Source organism: Euprymna scolopes, chromosome 32 (assembly GCF_053919585.1).
Source record: "Euprymna scolopes isolate OS-2025 chromosome 32, ASM5391958v1, whole genome shotgun sequence".
NCBI lineage: Eukaryota > Metazoa > Mollusca > Cephalopoda > Sepiida > Sepiolidae > Euprymna > Euprymna scolopes.
This window is the reverse complement of record NC_136513.1, coordinates 67129524-67148460: the sequence shown is the minus strand read 5'-3', so window position 1 is coordinate 67148460 and position 18937 is coordinate 67129524. Positions and strand designations below refer to the sequence as shown.

Here is an 18937-nt window from a genome sequence, read left to right as displayed (position 1 = left end):
TTTTTACAATTAATTAATAAAGCAAGACAATGGGGATGGGAGGTTATCATTTTGACTAGGAACAAAGTGTAGTATCTTTTCTGATATTTCACTTCATTTTTTCTGTCCTCGGTCAGTGGAGGAGAAATTCTTTTGGATAAAAGCAATTTTTATTTTTGTCCCTATCCATAGTACCACGTTTTGCAGACTTGGATTTTTTTCCCACATTAAAAAGCGATCTTGTGTCTAACTCTACTTTCGTGGAGAAGCAAGTCAATATGGCCAATGATGAAATAGGTGGAGCAGCCGATTTCATTTTAATTACAGAGACAAAACAACAGAAGTAGGGATCTTGCATTGTTGGCCAAAATCATATTTTTCTTGTTTAAAAAAAGATTTCTGCCAATTAACAGAGAACTCATATTCTGGCTCAAAACCTTTCACAACTTATATTTTTTCCCAAATATCAAATCTGTTATCCTGGATTAAATACTGTTTTTCACCAAAGGATCAAAGTTTAGTATTTGTGATTGCTTCTTCAGTTGACATTTGAATCATTCCCTGGCACTTTATCCTAAGATTAGTGCGTATCATTTGTAAAAATATGTTTATTAATTACAACATTGGTTGAAATCAAAAACGATTCATAACAGAATATATACTTCAATATTCTTACAAATAAAAGAAAGGAAATCCACCAACAATTCCAGGGTTCCATTTTTGATTTCACAGAATATTCATATCTGAGATATCACTACAAATAAGAAAATACAAAGATTTATGAATATTAGTTTCATCATTGATTAACTCGATAAAAACACAATAAAAAAGGAAAACAACAGAGACTAAAACTTGTAAAAAACAACAAAAAACAAGACCCCCCCCCCAAAAAAAAAACAAACAAAATCACACAAGGGAAATGAAGTAAATAACACATTTAAAACCAAATTTTAACACCAGGTGGTTGAGGTTAGGGTTCCTCCAAATCTTAAGCACAGGGTATTATAATCCTTTGGGGAGGGGGTGACATTTGACACAATTGGAGAGTTACCAAACTGACATAAAAATGCAATCTGCATATGCACATATGGTGTTATTCATTATCACCATTGTTTTGGCTTAAATCTTGTATTATGTTTCTAATCTTTCTTAATCATTGGATGGATGTCATCTCTTAATATTTTTTTCTTCACTAATATTACCTTATAAAAAACAAATAAAATACATTCCTATCTGGAATTGCTGTATCATTTATATAATATATATATATATATATATATATATATATATACTTTCACTACCCCGATGTGAAGACTGAAGGATTGGTCGAAAATTATGTACCTGTAAAAAAAGTTAAAAAAATATTTTTTTCATAATATTATTTTGTAATCCTGCACCAATTGAAAACAAATAAAGAAAATTCATAAGCTTTTATACTTTTCATATTCTTTTTTACACATTTCCATTTATATATATATATATATATATATATATACTGTGTGTGCAAAATCAAGACTTCAAGACAAGGTGTTGATGGCAACAAAAAGTGTATTTCATTTTATGTTACAGTTGTTTCAATGTCCAGTTCGACAATTTCAAGCATTGTATCGTTTGAAAATTTAAAAAAACCAGCATTTCCACAGACTTTATGAATAAACACACTTTTGGCAATGTAGCATTTTTGAATAGAAAGAAAAAAAAAGGTGGGGGGAGGGATCCCTAACAGGGAAAAACATGCGAGAAACATTTACCTTGGTTGTGGTTACGGAAAAGCCCATTTAAATATTAATGTATTGCCTAATTTTCGTAAGAACAGAGTTATGTGAAGTTTCTATGGGGAACCCTAAGCCATTTAAAAAAAGAAAAAATAATAAAAAAAATCCTGTTTGTTGGGTTCCTAAATTCCTTTATTTCCCATTGATTGATTTTTTGTAAAAAGAATTTTTAAAAATTGGTATCTATATTTATATTATGCTCGTAACAACCTTGTAAAGATGTTATGGTTAGTTTTAGTTTCGTATTAGGGGCAAGTAATGTTTATAGATTATGATTTTATTGGTACATGGATTAAGACCATTTCAGGTTTAAAATTTGATAGAATATGAGAATAAAGTAAAATGGGTGTATTAAATATATATAAACCTTGTAAGACATTTCAGGTGAAGTGTTCTATTTACTGTCTGAAAATTCCTAGTTATTCTACTGGAAAAATGTTTTTATGCCGTTGCTTGGGGTGATTTGAAGGGAGATAATCCAATTAAGTTGTTAAGTACTGCTAGTTAATTCTGTTTGAAACTGGGTCGATTTTGTTTCTTATAATGGTTAAAGGGAGGTAATTCAGGCCGTTTGTGTTTTCAGTTCATTGATTACTTGAAGGTGACTATGATTTAATAATTAATTTAATCAGATGGGTCCAGAACGTGCTACATTGGCTTATTTAACAATTAAGTATATAAATTATGTTTTTGATCTAAAGGAATGGGATGTGTTTAGCCCGCATCTGTTATTAATCACTTATGCTTCTCCTGTCATATAGTTCATGTGTTGTGTTCTTGGGTTGTCTAAATAAATAAAATATTGTATGTCCTCTAATTATTATTCTGACAATAAAACCACCCACGGCTCCAAGTGTGTTTTACTCCGGTGGGAAGATGTCTACTCCTGCATTTATGGGTGAAAAACACTTAGACCATGAAGTGAAGTAGAAGAATAAGTAAGCATGGATTCTACCAACCTAGGGTGTCAGACGACAAAATCAATTGAATTAATATTTAAATGAACAAACAGCACCCAAGTTACTAATTTAATTTTTAATAATAACTAGATTAATTGCTGAGTTGTTTTATTGATTTGAAGAGGGTGTTACTTATTTTACTATTAATACTGCTACGACTGAATACAAGAATGATTGCCGTTTGGATCCTTCAATTATATTGTAACATTTCTACCTATTTAACTCTACATTTAAATTTAATCCTAGCATCCGATGATCCTTATTGTTGTAAAAAGGTTATGCCTCCGTTACATTTAAGGCGTGATAGCAGAAATCTATTTCTATGAAGGCATCTCTGTATGGCATCAAGTCTTTTATTCAAAATTTCCTCTTTGGAATTTACAATGTAGAAGGCTTTCAATAAACATAGATTGCACCTTTTTGATTTCCCAGGGCTGTACTTTCTTCCCCTGTCCACTACTGACCATATTATATATCATTATTATATATATATATATGTGTATATATATATATATATATATATATATATATATATATGTGTGTGTGCACATATATTAAAAATCTCATTTCAAACTCGAGAGATAATGATAATGATAACTGGACAGGGTATCTATAGTGAAACAAGGGTTGTGCAGTCTCTAACTGCATTCCTCCTGCTTCAGAATATTCCATGTTTCATCCTTATGAGCATTCGTCAGGCTATTTCATGGAATTGATGTTGCTTTATGTTTTTATATATTCCTGTGATACTGTGTTTGCTAGTAAGCCAATCAAATTCAATGTGAGTCACACACCCATTTATTGTAGCCAATGGGTACGCATTTATTAGGCAAGGGTACATGTGGTATCTAATCTGCCTGTTTCTTTGTTCTTTTTTGGCGGGGATCCAGTTTCTCTTTTTTTTGTGCTGGAAGTGACCTAATTTTAAACTGGATGTTTTTCAATTACATTTTATTGTATATGAGATTATTTGTTTATATATATTTGATTATTATAATAATTATGAATATCATTTTTGTTACTGTTATTATTTATTAACGTTTTTTGTGTGTGTGTGTGTGTATGTGTGTGCGCGCTGTTATTCTAAGGTAAAGTTTATTTTTTATATACATACGTTTGCTATTTTACTCTTGCAATTTAATCAAATTTTGACTTCTTTAAAGTTTAGGATAGCTAATTTCTCATTCAAACATAATCTACATGGGTCATCTAAGTTTCTACATGTGCTGACCTGCTGTACTATTTTCCACTCTGCTATCTGCGATTGTCCACTTTCTTTGGATAATGGTTCATTAATGCTGTTTTATTCAGTGTTTTTCACTTTTTAATGCATTTCTATAGTTGTAATATCTACTTTTACAATTCAAATAGATCACTCCTATGTTATATATATATATATATATATATATATATATATATAAATTCAGGTTTGAGATGTTAAAAAGTAGTGAATAAAGAATACAAAGAGCTTGTTCGATAGTGCTCGATAACAAGAGCAAAATATTTTTTATTATTTATTCGAGGGTAAACAGCTGTAGCGACCATATGTAACTGTTTACCCTCGAATAAATAATATATGCATATATATATATACTGAGAAAAAAAGAGACAAAGAAAGTCTGTATTATATCTTGTCAGATGTGCTGAGCAGAATAGTTAGGATGGGAGATTAAAGGCTACATAAGCAACTATTATATGGGTGATGACAGCTAGATTTATTGCTGCCTAGAGAACGGGTAGTTTATATATATTCCATTTTCACTTCAAACAAGGCACAGTGCCACTTTGATGTAGGGGGCTTCTATCGGGGACATGAGTTGCAGGGATATTATGTGGGGAGCTGAGCAGCAAGATGTCTGTTCACATTACACTTGAACTTCTGCATGTCAGTACAGTTGGGAAAGTAGAATCTCGGAAGGGAGTCCTAAAGTCTAGCAGTTCTGGGGAAGAAACTTTTGGAGTAGAAGGCTTTCTTACACCTAGGGATCTCTACTGTGTAGGGGTGAGATTTAGCTGCTTGTCGGATTTGTTGGGGGTATTTATGTTGAGGAGGTACAAGTGCTTGTAGTTCGTCAGAGCATTCACCATTAAAATACTTGTAGAACAAGCAGAGGGATGCAACATTTTGTCGATGGGACAGAGGCTGAAGTTTAGATGAGAGTTCAGGACTAGGTGTGTCAGAAACTGACCTTATGAATGCGTGAAAAAATATTGAATAATTCGACCCCCTGTCTTTCTAAGCTTATAACTACTCGAAAAATGTAATTCAAACCTTAATTTTTTTTCCAATTAAAGGAGCAAAGACCAAATTTTAAAAAATAACAGGTTTAATAGCAAATTATGCAATATTTGTTTTTTTAAATCGGTTTTCTTTAAAAGATTTGAAGAAAATAAACGAAATTTAACGTGGGTCGATTATAAAAAATCAATATAAATCCAAAAAAATACTTACCTATAAAAATTACTAATCAATGTGTAGTTGCATTCTTCATTGTTAAGAATTTATCCATATTTATATTTTAAAATCCATTTATTTTTCTAATAAAATAATTTTTTAAACGCCTATTTGAAAAACCCGCCATGATGCAAACATTTTATGTTTTTATTTAAAACCGGAAGTAGTTTTTTTTTATTGTTTTGAATTACGGGTGGACAGAAGGAAGTAAAAACTACACGTTCACGTTAGCCGTCTACCTTTGCGCGTAAAGAAATTTGTGCCTCCATACCTGAAAACTAGTCACATTTTATTTATAATTTTTTGTCTTAAAAAAAAAAAAAAAATAGTTCAAGAAATTTTTTTTTCTTTTCTCAAAAAATACGAGTTTTTGATTTAATATATTTAATTTCCACTTTATGGAGTGAATTTTTTTTTTAATATCTAAAAAAAAAAACCCCCAAAAAACATTAAATGAAATAGAAATAATTTTCGTAATAAAACGAAACTTTCTGTACAATATAAGAAGATTATAAGGTTTCATAAAAAAAAAACAAAAAAACAAAAAAAAAACAACGTGGTTTAAAAAAAAAAGGTTTTAAACTTTGGACTTTACAGGTAAATTTCTAAAAAACACTTCTTTTTTTTTTAAATTTGAATATATTATTTATTGATCTTTTATCTTCAATTTGTGATATATAAAACTTTGGTACATAAATTAATTATTAAAGTTTTAATAGACCTTTCAAAATGGGGGGAGGGTGAATTAAAAAAAGTAAACGTTTGTCTAAAATATTATATTCAGTTTATTGGAAAGAGCATAAAATTTCACATTGACCCTGAAAATGTCGTAAAAATTTAACCAATAGAAAAATTTTGATGGATTTTTAAAGTTTAAAAATTGAAAAAAAAATTTCACTCGTAAAATTCAATTGATTTCATTACGTAAAAAAAAAGGTGCATGAAGGCGCGCTGGCACTTTGTAAACACTGTTTTTTAAAAAACTAATATTTCTATTATTTTTTAAACAACTTTAATAGTTTATTCTGGAAGTATATTCCATACAGAAAATAAACAACCCACTTTAAAAAGAGAAATTATGAGTTTTTATATTTTATTCGCAGTTTCGTGTTAGGGGTGTCAAAAATTCCCCTAAAATTCTGATACACCTATCAGATTTGTGACTCTCTTTTGAACCCTGTCCAGAAGTGAGAGACAAACAGCAGATGCACCAGCCCAAATGTGACAACAATACTCCATACATGGGCGAATGGTGGCCTTATAGGATACTTACAGGATACTTTCAGGTGTAAGTAGCTTTCTAGCACAGTAGTGAGAGCCCACCTTCTTCCCAGCAGCCTTGACAATGATCTCAATGTATCCAACTCATGCTTCCTGTGAACATTAGGCCGAGAAGTTTAAATGAAGTATTTTCAGGTAATATGTCTTTGGCCATTGCTACTTATGAGGCGATATTTTTATTGGTCAGTTTTTTATGTTTTCTTTCTCTGGTTGTTATTTTCTTTCTTTTAGTTACATGTAATTCCTTTCTTGATTTAATCTGATGAAAACAGATGCAAGGGGAAGAACTCTTGGAGTTCTTTCCCTTGCATTTGTTGTTTCAGTTTTGTTGTTGATATAATTGTTGTTTTTATCTCCTATTATTGTTTGATCTGAATTTATCGTTTGGAATTGAATCAAAAACTTTCTGGTGCATGTGTAGATTCGTAATTTTTTAAACCAACGCATTTCAGGTGAAAAGATTATTACGTACTTACGTGTCATGTTGAAATTAGTACAGATTTTAAAAAAAATTACCAAAAATAATCAGGTAGAAAAATAATTAAAATAGAATTTATCGAATTATCGGGGTTTATCGTATGTTTTAATATGGAAGAGCCGCGCGACTAATTCAGTATGGGAGACTGACTTATCTCTCTTGAGTTGACTTAAATTAAGGGTCGCTCGCCATTTTTTTAAATCAATCTTTAAAGAACGTATGTGGATTATTATTATTTTTGTTTAATTTCTGGAATTTATACTAATTTTTACGTTTCATGTGAGTACGGTTTTTATTTAGTTATTTTTTACCTCATCAATCCCTTTTAAAATGACAACTTGAATGGGTTTTCGGGTAGGCTTAAAATGAATATCGCATTTAAATTTGGAACAAACGTGCGCATATTTTTGCCGCGCGTGCAAAACGGCCATCAGTGATTGCTTGATATTCCAAAAACCCACTTGTTAACGCCAAATTTAAATGCGATATTCGTTTTCAGCATACTCGAAAATTAGAAAAGTCGTTATTGTAAAGGTAATTGTTAAGGTGGACAGAAAGTAAAAAATTACCTAAGCACATAGTGTAATGTTTTCACCTGAAATGTGTTGGTTTAAAACATCACCAATCTACACAAGCACCCTTGTTTTTTTGTCTATTATATCATTTAATGAATTAATAACTTGCTTTATAAGTTGCTTGCATCGCTGCAGATCCAGGAATCTGGTTTGTTTTGCATCTTACCTGTATCTGCGATTATTTAATTCTGACATAAGCAGATTCACCGTTGTTGCAAAGTTCTGCTTGTTTGTTAGTCTGATCCGATTTAATATTTTCTAACTTATTTTTTCTAACTTTTGTTGCCTTATTGAGAATCCCATTTATTGCTGATAAAACTATTGCTCTGTATGTTGTGACTATCACATTCTATTCTTACTTTGTCCCATCTTGTTTAGAGACTTGCATAAAAATTTAATCTTCTCTCTTCACTTAGAGTTGTAGTGAGGTTATCATCTGCTGATCAAATTTATTTAGCATGGAGGATTGGTACAAATTCTTCAGATTGAAAAAATCTGTCTGTTGTTGTTGGTCTGCAGTTATTTTTGCTTTCAGCTTTAGGTTTCCATGAATAATGTTATTTACATTTCTGTGATGGAATATCTGGATCTCTTGTCGGCCATTACCAGGTTATTGTGTCTGTCTTGATATAGTCTGCCAAAGTCAACTTTAACATGATGCCGACTTTCTCCAATGACTATGGTTGGTTTTCTTGGTTCTCATCTCTTGTTTTTGATAAGCATTTGCACTTGTATCATTGGTCCACTGTTTATCCTACGATCTTGTTCAACCTTAGAAATTGATTCCTTCAACCATGCAACTGCGACAACTTTATAAATCTAACCTGAACACCTTTAATAAGTGAAAGAGGTTTGACACCTGAATACTTCTAAAGTAATCAAAAATGGAAATAACTATATCTCGTCATTGTTGATTTAGATTGTTCAAGAAAGATGGAGAATCATAAAAGCTTGATTTCCAAAAATAAATGTAGAGATTATTATTAGACTAGGCTAGTGTTTAGAAAAAATGCGCGCGCACGCACGCACACACGCGCGCACACACACACACACACATACACACACACACACACACACATACACACACACACACAAAAAAATGGTTATATAGGCCAAAAATTGAGGCTGGAAACTGCTTTCATGACTGAAGTTATGGATCTGGAAAAGTTTTCATTTTCTAGAATTAATCTCCCATGAAAAGGTTTGGTTGTTGAGTTTATGTCATATCAACCCATTTTGTGTCATTTATTTAAAAAATCTATTAAAAATTTTCTTTTTTTTTTTTACTTCATTCACCTTAAACAAGACATAAGGAGTCAGATTTACAGGGGACATTCCAAGTGGGGAGTTGTACAACAATTACATTTAAATTTCTGCATATTGGTACAGTTGGGAAAACAGGGAATATGGCAAACTATTTGATGAAAGAAGTTATTATTAGAGTAGTACGTTTTCCGGCATCTGGATACCTCTACAATTCCAAAACAATATGTATTTTCATAATTGTATGTGATTAGTTGAACACAAGTCAGTATTTTACCCATTGTTAGTGGGGATTATGAGTTCATACTTTTCCTCATGATTTTTAGTGTGAAATTGAGCGCATTACATTTAATAAGATTGCAACTCTGTGTAACGAAGGTCATAGTCTGTGAAGTATCCATTTTACCAATGCCCCACCCCACTATGTTAGAACATTGTAAAAAAAAAATCCGATAATGTGTTTGTTTTGTTTTTTTGTCAAATTGTTTAAATTTCAGTAAACTAAATTCTTTTGCTTGGGATCCCTTAATAAGGCAAAATATAAAAAAATAAGGCAAAATCAATCTAAAAAATAATGTATGCTGTGCAAACTATGGACAGAAGAGGTTAAAGCAGATTCTGTTTTCATCTCGCTTGATATGTTGGCAGCAGATTAATTATAATCTTAGCGTTTTTTTTTTTTCGCAATCATTACATTCTTTTTTTGCTTTTGTTGACATTACTCTTTTTCAGGTCTTTCAGCTATGAATACTGAAGAACAAATGGTGCACACTGATCAACTAAATAAAAACACCACCATACTGAAGAAACCTCCCTATTCACCTGATCTTGTTCCAAATGACTTTTTAAAAAATTTCTTCATATTAATAGAGTTGATAAGCACCCCGTTATAATCTTGCCAGAACAGTATAGAAGATCAGGCAGAAAAGGATGAGAAAGTCCATTGGACTCTGAGTAGTGGATTACTTTGAAGTGGAAACCATGTCGTTTGTTTTTTGAAATTGAAAATATATCGCTTGTGAACTGAGTTCCATTATTTTTCAGACACACTTCGCATATACATTTAGGAGAATATATATATATATATATATATATATATATATATATATATATATATATATATATATATATATAAAAGGAATCATTCCTATCAGAAATCATGTTCTTAATTCTAATACCTTAAAAGTAATCGACAAAAACATGGACACATTAATCTCGCATGTTTTCTTTCTTTTTTTTTCTGCAGCTTACTGTAAAGTTGATCAATTTGCGCTTAGAAGAAATGGATTTTTTGTGCTAATTTCCATGTAAAAAGCGAGATGAGTTTTTTTGTTTTCATTTGTTCTTGCTTTCAATCATTTCATGGCTGAATTAAAAAAAAACTGCTCTAGGGTGAACAATTGTCTCCTTTTATTCCAGTTAACATAATTAGAGATGTGACACAGTACATTTTGGTCACTTTTTGAGGTATTTCTGTTGTGTTGATCACCACTTCTTTCACTGTACCTTGAACTAACAAAGTCATTATGGACCAAACCATTGGTCTCGTCACTCAACAACGCCATGCACATGCTATGATTTTGCTTTTCTTAGAACGACTCACCATCAAAAAAGATAGGCAAAGATCTTTTATGTAGCAAGGCATTCTATCCACATACACAGTTTTGCAAGTCAACGAGTCTTTCCCAACTCTCAACTCACTAATGTATCTTTTTGTGTGGGATCCCACTAACACCGCAGCCCCATTTTTCCTAAATCCCATGTTCACATTCTGTTGGTAGTGGAAGAGATCTGTCTACAAATTTAACTTTATTTCTTCTTCATTTATATATTTATTCATTTATTTATTCATTTATATATTTATTCATTTATTTATTTATTGATTTATTTATTAATTTATTAATTTATTTATTTATTTATTTATTCATTTATTTATTTATTTATTCATTTATTTATTTATTCATTTATTTATTTATTTATTCATTTATTTATTCATTTATTTATTCATTTATTTATATATTATTTTATTTATTTATTCATTTATTTATTTATTTATTCATTCATTTATTCATTCATTTATTTATTTATTCATTTATTTATTTATTCATTTATTTATTCATTCATTTATTCATTTATTTATTCATTTATTTATTCATTTATTTATTCAGTCATTTATTCATTTATTTATTTATTCATTTATTTATTCATTTATTTATTTATTTATTTATTTATTCATTTATTTATTTATTTATTTATTCATTTATTTATTTATTTATTTATTCATTTATTCATTCATTCATTTATTTATTTATTCATTTATTTATTCATTTATTTATTCATTTATTTATTTATTCATTTATTTATTTATTTATTCATTTATTTATTTATTTATTCATTCATTTATTTATTAATTCATTTATTTATTTATTCATTTATTCATTCATTTATTCATTTATTTATTCATTTATTTATTCATTTATTTATTCATTCATTTATTTATTTATACATTTATTTATTCATTTATTTATTTATTTATTCATTTATTTATTTATTTATTCATTTATTTATTTATACATTTATTTATTCATTTATTTATTTATTTATTCATTTATTCATTTATTTATTTATTCATTCATTTATTTATTTATTCATTTATTTATTTATTCATTCATTTATTCATTTATTTATTCATTTATTTATTTATTCATTTATATATTTATTCATTTATTTATTCATTCATTTATTTATTTATTCATTTATTCATTTATTTATTCATTCATTCATTTATTTATTCATTCATTTATTCATTCATTTATTAATTTATTCATTCATTTATATCAACATAATACATCAACATAATACATCAACATAATACATCAACATAATGCATCAACATAATGCATCAACATAATACATCAACATAATACATCAACATAATGCATCAACATAATACATCAACATAATACATCAACATAATGCATCAACATAATGCATCAACATAATACATCAACATAATACATCAACATAATACATCAATATAATACATCAACATAATACATCAACATAATACATCAACATAATACATCAACATAATGCATCAATATAATACATCAACATAATGCATCAACATAATACATCAACATAATACATCAACATAATGCATCAACATAATACATCAACATAATACATCAATATAATACATCAACATAATACATCAATATAATACATCAACATAATACATCAACATAATACATCAATATAATACATCAACATAATACATCAACATAATGCATCAATATAATACATCAACATAATGCATCAACATAATGCATCAACATAATACATCAACATAATGCATCAACATAATACATCAACATAATACATCAACATAATGCATCAACATAATACATCAATATAATACATCAATATAATACATCAACATAATACATCAACATAATACATCAACATAATGCATCAATATAATACATCAATATAATACATCAACATAATACATCAATATAATACATCAATATAATACATCAACATAATACATCAACATAATACATCAATATAATACATCAACATAATACATCAACATAATGCATCAATATAATACATCAATATAATACATCAACATAATACATCAACATAATGCATCAATATAATACATCAACATAATACATCAATATAATACATCAACATAATGCATCAATATAATACATCAATATAATACATCAACATAATACATCAACATAATACATCAATATAATACATCAACATAATACATCAATATAATACATCAACATAATACATCAACATAATGCATCAATATAATACATCAACATAATGCATCAACATAATGCATCAACATAATACATCAACATAATACATCAACATAATACATCAACATAATGCATCAACATAATGCATCAACATAATGCATCAACATAATACATCAACATAATAAATCAACATAATACATCAACATAATGCATCAATATAATACATCAACATAATACATCAATATAATACATCAACATAATACATCAACATAATACATCAACATAATGCATCAACATAATGCATGGCACAAGCGATTCTATGTTGCTTACTGTGTTCATCACCCGATCTGATCATTACACATGTTACAGTTACCCAGACGACATCAGCAGAATAAAACCTTTACATGCATTTATTTATAGAAATTATACCTTTAGTTATGGAATGTTGTAATAAAAAAATCTTGTACACTTTTTTAGACATTGTTCACTGACAATGGCATCAACATAGACTCTTTTAATGTCCTTCTGTAATCGTTTCATTGGTTTTGTTCATCTCGCTTCTAACAGCACACTTTTTCTTCATATAATCAGTTCTTGTTGAATCACTAAAGTTAAGCGATTTTGAGTTATATGGGTGACAATTTGGTATTTAAAATTTTGTACATTTTGTAAATAAAACTTTTTTTTAATTAAAAATGTGTATTTAGCAAAATACGCTTTTGAATAAGACTAGGTACTTTTAGACAATTAGTAAAATATTTTGTAAATACTCCCCCCCTCTCTTTTTTTTTTTTTTTTTTTTTAAATACACCATATTTTCTTGTTCATAATTCCACCGAAAGTAAAAAAAAATCTGAGTTGAAACAAAATGTCTCCTTTTTGTTCTTGTTCTTTTAGGAGTGTCTCAAATCATATTAAATCTATCCATAATTCAAAATCTATATTTCATAAATAAATACTTTTGGGGATAATTATTAGATTGGGTTATTTTTCAGAGAAGATGAAAAAAAATTATAGGTTAATTAGGTCATCTATAACTGATATTTTCTGAGAATTACAAGAATGATCGTCTGATCGTTTGATATAGACAAAAGATGAGATCAGTTATGTGAATAAAAGAACCTGCAAATTAATGACAATGCACACTGCACTGCACCCAAAGGATGATACTGACTAGGTAAAAAAGGAAAGAAGGAGGGAAACGGATTAGTAAGTGTTTAACAATTCAGTTAAAGAACTAGAAAAATATATAACAAAAATACAGAGATTTTTATTATCATTTTCAAGATGAAGAATGTAAAGAGAAAATGGGAAACAAAAAAAAGTTCAAAAACAAAATGGGGCAGAGAAGCAGCTACACAACAATTTATAAGATTAACCAAAAAACGAACACAGATGGGCATGGCTACGAGAAGAGAAATTGGATTGACGCTCACAGCTGCACAAAACAGTGCAATACAAGAAAGCCAAGATTCCCAAGCAAACTCATACAAAGTAATATTAAAACAGACACAACTGTGTTAGGAAGATAATCTACTGGAAAAATATCCGCATTTTGAGCATGCACACAAATGCTGCAGACACAAACTGAAATGTAAACTGAAAAGCATGAAATCCTTTTGGAAATGCAAGTCAAGTCAGTCAAAAGTCAGTCAAGCAAGGAAACCGGATGTGATAATAATCAACAGAAAGAAAGCAATCCTGCTAAATTCTAGATTTTGTCGTCAAGCATATCATAGGGTGAAGATGAAAAATGCAGATAAACTAAGCAAATACATTGAGTTTGCTGGACAGCTGAAAGGAAATACAGAATATGAAGAAGATCGTTACCAATAATTGTAGGAACATTAGGAATATTTGTGAAAAAAATTTGAAAAAATAAACCCCCGAAAAACTATGAGAAATTGAAATCAAAACACTAATGAAATTATTCAGAAAAACACTCTTGTGTGGAAACCACACAACCAGGTGACTCTATGGAGTGAGTTGAAAAAGGAAGGAAATCCAGAAAGAAAAAATAAAATAAAAATGTAAAGGTAGGGAAAAAGTTCAGAATCTGACACTAAAAAATGGCTGCACCAGCACTGGTTGCTATAACACAAAATGATTGGAGGACATAAAAACCGACGTGGGAGGACACCATCCAGATTTTCACTGGAAGAGCATGGAGAATAATAGAACGTCGGGGAGGCATATTACTACTTACCCCCCCCCCCCCAATCATAAGCAATTGGTGCAAGAATGCAAAGTGATTTTCAACCATGATTGAAAGAAGTGGAGGAGAGTACTGCTATCACTCAGATTCCAAGGAACACTACCTTTTGTTCTCTTCGTGAGCGTTAACTGATAATGATTGGTTCTTAATTGCTTATTTATTTTAAAGTAAAATTTTTTATGAATTTGTGTTTTATGAGTTGTTTTTAATCGATTTGACGTTTTTATGTTTGATTTTTTTTATAATGAATAATCATTTATTAAGGTCAAAAGGTCACTCAAGGACGAAAGGTTAACGAGATGAATGGATTATCAGTTGAATGATGAATACTATTATGAGAGAATTAAAAATGATGAATGGAATAAAGGAAATTCGAGAACATATTTTGTTCATTCCATTTATCATTTTTAATCCTCTCATAATATTATTCATCATTCAACTAATAATCCATTCATCTCATTAATCTTTCGTCTTTGAGTGACCTTTTGACCTTAATAATTATTAAAACAAAATATTTTTTGACATTGGATTTGAAAACGACTATGTTGTAATGTACAGGAAAGCAGTCTCATGGTAATGTGAGTTCTTTTCATTTATGGCAGAAAATGAGTTTTTGCTGTGAATGTTTTTTCCACGCACAAAATTTGAATATAATCACCATAACAACATGGACACATACAAAAGTAAAGATCAGCTGATATTTGGTAGAAGCGCGTGCGCGTGCTCAATATTGATGAAGGGTTAGGGTTAGAGGGATGTGATGTTATTTACCTTGTTATTTAGACACAAGATTAAATTACAATTGAAAAGCCAGCACACAAGAGGAAGGGCACTATGGTCCACAAAGATGTCTGAGCAGCTCCATTGGAGTTGCAGAGTAGGGGTGTCCCAGCCGATTTGCGATAAACTAACACCTTCTCAAAGAAAAAAGCAAAAGCCTGGGTGGGTGGACATTCTAGAACTGTACAGAGCCATACCTCAGATTGATGGAAACAAGGCCACCTAACTTCAAAATGACCAGGAATCTGTCGGACTGATTGTCGACTTTACTCCTTTTACTCCTGTTTTAAAAGTACCCTTTTCAGAGGAATGTGTTATAGACCTATGCCTCGCCATTACTATATTTTCTGCTGTTTTTTTTTCAGTCGAGCACCTGTTCTGAAAAAGTTCTCTGAATGTCACTGGGTTCGATGTGTTATTGGCTCATCGCACGATAAAAGTAGTCATTATTGGAGAAAGACGATGTCATCCAAGCGAAATGGACAACTAATTGTATATTTGTTTTTCGTTCCAACTGATGTGTGGCTCTTCACATCAGTTGAAATGGAAAAAAATAGAATCAGTTATACAAAACTACAGATTTGTTATGCGCAAATTAAATATAAATGACAGAAGTGTCAAGGATAATCAGAATTTTTATAATGGTGGCTGATTATTTCCCTCTGAAATCCTAAAACTACTTTTAGGAAGCAATTGTAAAATTAATTATAAATTTGAAGATTTAAATGAATTCATTTAAAATAAAACATTAATAACAAATCAACGTTTCCACTGACATTAAAGAATTACTTCTTGCAAATGAATATTCCAACCTGTTTGCTTTTCTGTCCTTCGCAATTTAACCATTCTCTAACCTCAACCGGATCCTCAGTATAGTCAAATAAATCTCAGTATAGTCCACAAATGCATCTGCTGTTAAGGTTCCAACTTGGTAGTTTGAGGGAATTGGCATTACTGATGATCCCACTCTGACCGGAGAAGTGGAAATATGTGTCATGGTTTCATTTATGGGTTAAATCAAATAATCGATCATTCACAGATTATTGAAAAAATACAAACGATTCGTGTAGAATACATCTACAACACAAATACCTGAAACTTCAAATATTTATTTATATTCAGCTGAAAAAGCATCAAAACTTGAAACATCCAAACTTTTACCAAAATCACTGGATTCATCATGAAATGACAGAAAAAGGGTTGATATGCTGGAAACAACCAACAAAACGTTTCCACTGTACACCAACACCATGGAGTAAGTGACTCCTTTCCATCGTCACATAAAAATGATTTAAAAAAAAGTTTTTTGATTATTTTGAACTTATTAGCTTTAAGATGGCTGCCACTGGAATAACATTATCTTTACCAAATTTTGTTTAAGTATAACAATTTGGTTCAATTAATAAATTTAACCACCAAACAATACTTTAATAATTAGGTTAAAGTATCACAGTATTCTTTGCTCATTAAATTATTAATTAAACCAAATTGTTATACTTAAACTAGAACATTTGGTTAAGATAATGCTGTTCCAATGGCAGCCATCTTACAGCTGAAAAGTTCAAGATACCCCCATATTTTTGATAACCATATTTAGCTATTTTTTAAAAAAATATTTATTTGAAACAACTTTTTTCAGGATAATTATTATAAATCACTAACAAAACTAATTCATTTTCACTGAATTTTTGATGTCTTCTTGTCAGGTGTTTATATTTACTTGCTCCCCTACGAGGACAGAGTTAGATACAATGAAGGGTTGTAATGTGGGGAAATGAAACTCCCCCATAGAACACTTTGGATTGGGACAAAAATAAAAATTGTCGCCGTCTAGAAGGATCTCTCCTTCATTGACTTAAGACAGAACAGATGCTACACTTTAATTCCAACTCAAAGGTCAACAAGTCATCAATGACACCTTTCTTAAAATGTCGCACATCAAAATGTCAAAAATTTAAATCAGTTTCTTAAAAAAAAAGAAAAGCGGGCAAACAAAAAATCGATTTGTTAAATAAAATGTAAAAAAATCATAAAAAAAAGTTAAAAAAGAAACGTATGTTTTTCTATTGTTTCTTTTCGAACATTCAAAACGCGATATTTTATCAATTACTTTTTGTTTCATTTTATTTCTCTCGAACTTCTCAAAAATGCAAGCATTGCATGACATATTTGCAATCGAAATTAGTCGCTGTTTATAAATGAAAACTGTTTCAATTTTGAGGCAGTCGTAAAACAAAACAAAAACAACTGATATAGATAAAAAAATAAGAATAAAAAAATATGGTTTGATTAAACAATTCCATTACATCCATCACTGACTTTTTTCTAAAATAATCGAAAGTTACATGTTAGAACAAAGAAAATAATATAAACCTACCTAAGTGAAGAAGGGCTTGAAGCGTGTGGATTCGTGATCGCATGTTGTTCGCAACATGGTAGTTGTACAACAAAAAGGGATACATTGTCTCTAGAAAGAATAGGAAAATAGCATGCAATCAGAGGCTGCACATGGAGAGAGAGAGAGAGAGAGAGAGAGAGAGAGAGAGAGAGAGAGAGAGAGAGAGAATAAATAGGATGCTAAATAAAACTTTCAGCTATTTCTCTAATCATAGCAGTCGTGTTAAAATGCGTAAGTGTGGAATACAATGTCCGCGTGCGAATGTGAAGTTGTACGTTTCTTAAACGTTGGAAGACCGACAGGTTGGGAACCTAAAGCCAGGAAGATGCACATTATTTCACAGACAACCAGAGTGCGTGCTACATAATTATTAGAACGTGTGCAACAACACACATCACAAATACGTTGAATGCACGCGCACATATGTCAGTGTTTCTTGTTATTCTTTCTCTATTGATGCGTTATTTTGAATCTCCGTTTTTCTATTTTAATGCGATCATGTGTTGCACTCTGTGCTGGGCCCGCGTACCACGCTTCATAACACGTGACCTGTCGCATGCCATCTGCACTGGCAATCAGTTGCCGCCTTCTCATTGGTCAATACCATGTCTATATTTAGAAATGTGGGCGTGGTATAATTAGCAGAAGCTGCACGTGTTCTTGTTACGGCCGCGTGTTTTCGCTGTAAGGAAGAAGACTACACGAGTGGCAGACGGTCGTTGTATTCTTTATTTTTAATTATATCTACCAGATTCGTTATTAAGATTTCTTCGTTTTTATTTTTACCTTTAATATTTTATTTTTAAAGAATTCGTTTGGTTATAAATTTTAAATTCAATATGGCATCGTGCGGCGACCGAAAGGACACAACATCATCCTTAGGCCCAGATAAGTCTATTTAAAGTTCTCATCAGTAAGGAAAGATCAAAATGGAATATATTTTTCTATAGGCAAACTTCAAAATATTGGGGGGGGGGGGGATAATAACCTTAAGAAG

General features: G+C 30.2%; 1 protein-coding gene across 2 annotated transcripts in view; it reads right to left on the bottom strand.

Moving 5' to 3' along the window:
* LOC145256399 (uncharacterized) overlaps positions 1-18058 on the bottom strand; it is a 48492-nt gene extending 30434 nt beyond the window's left edge. Inside the window, exons 1-2 of one of the 2 annotated variants that reach the window (XM_080115259.1) lie at positions 17920-18058; positions 656-733 (exon numbers count right to left, since the gene is read on the bottom strand). The gene's annotated coding sequence lies outside the window, so the exon portion shown is untranslated. The remainder of the gene's footprint in view (positions 1-655; positions 734-17919) is intronic. The other variant, XM_080115261.1, reaches the window with a different exon arrangement.
* Positions 18059-18937: the final 879 nt, after the last annotated feature.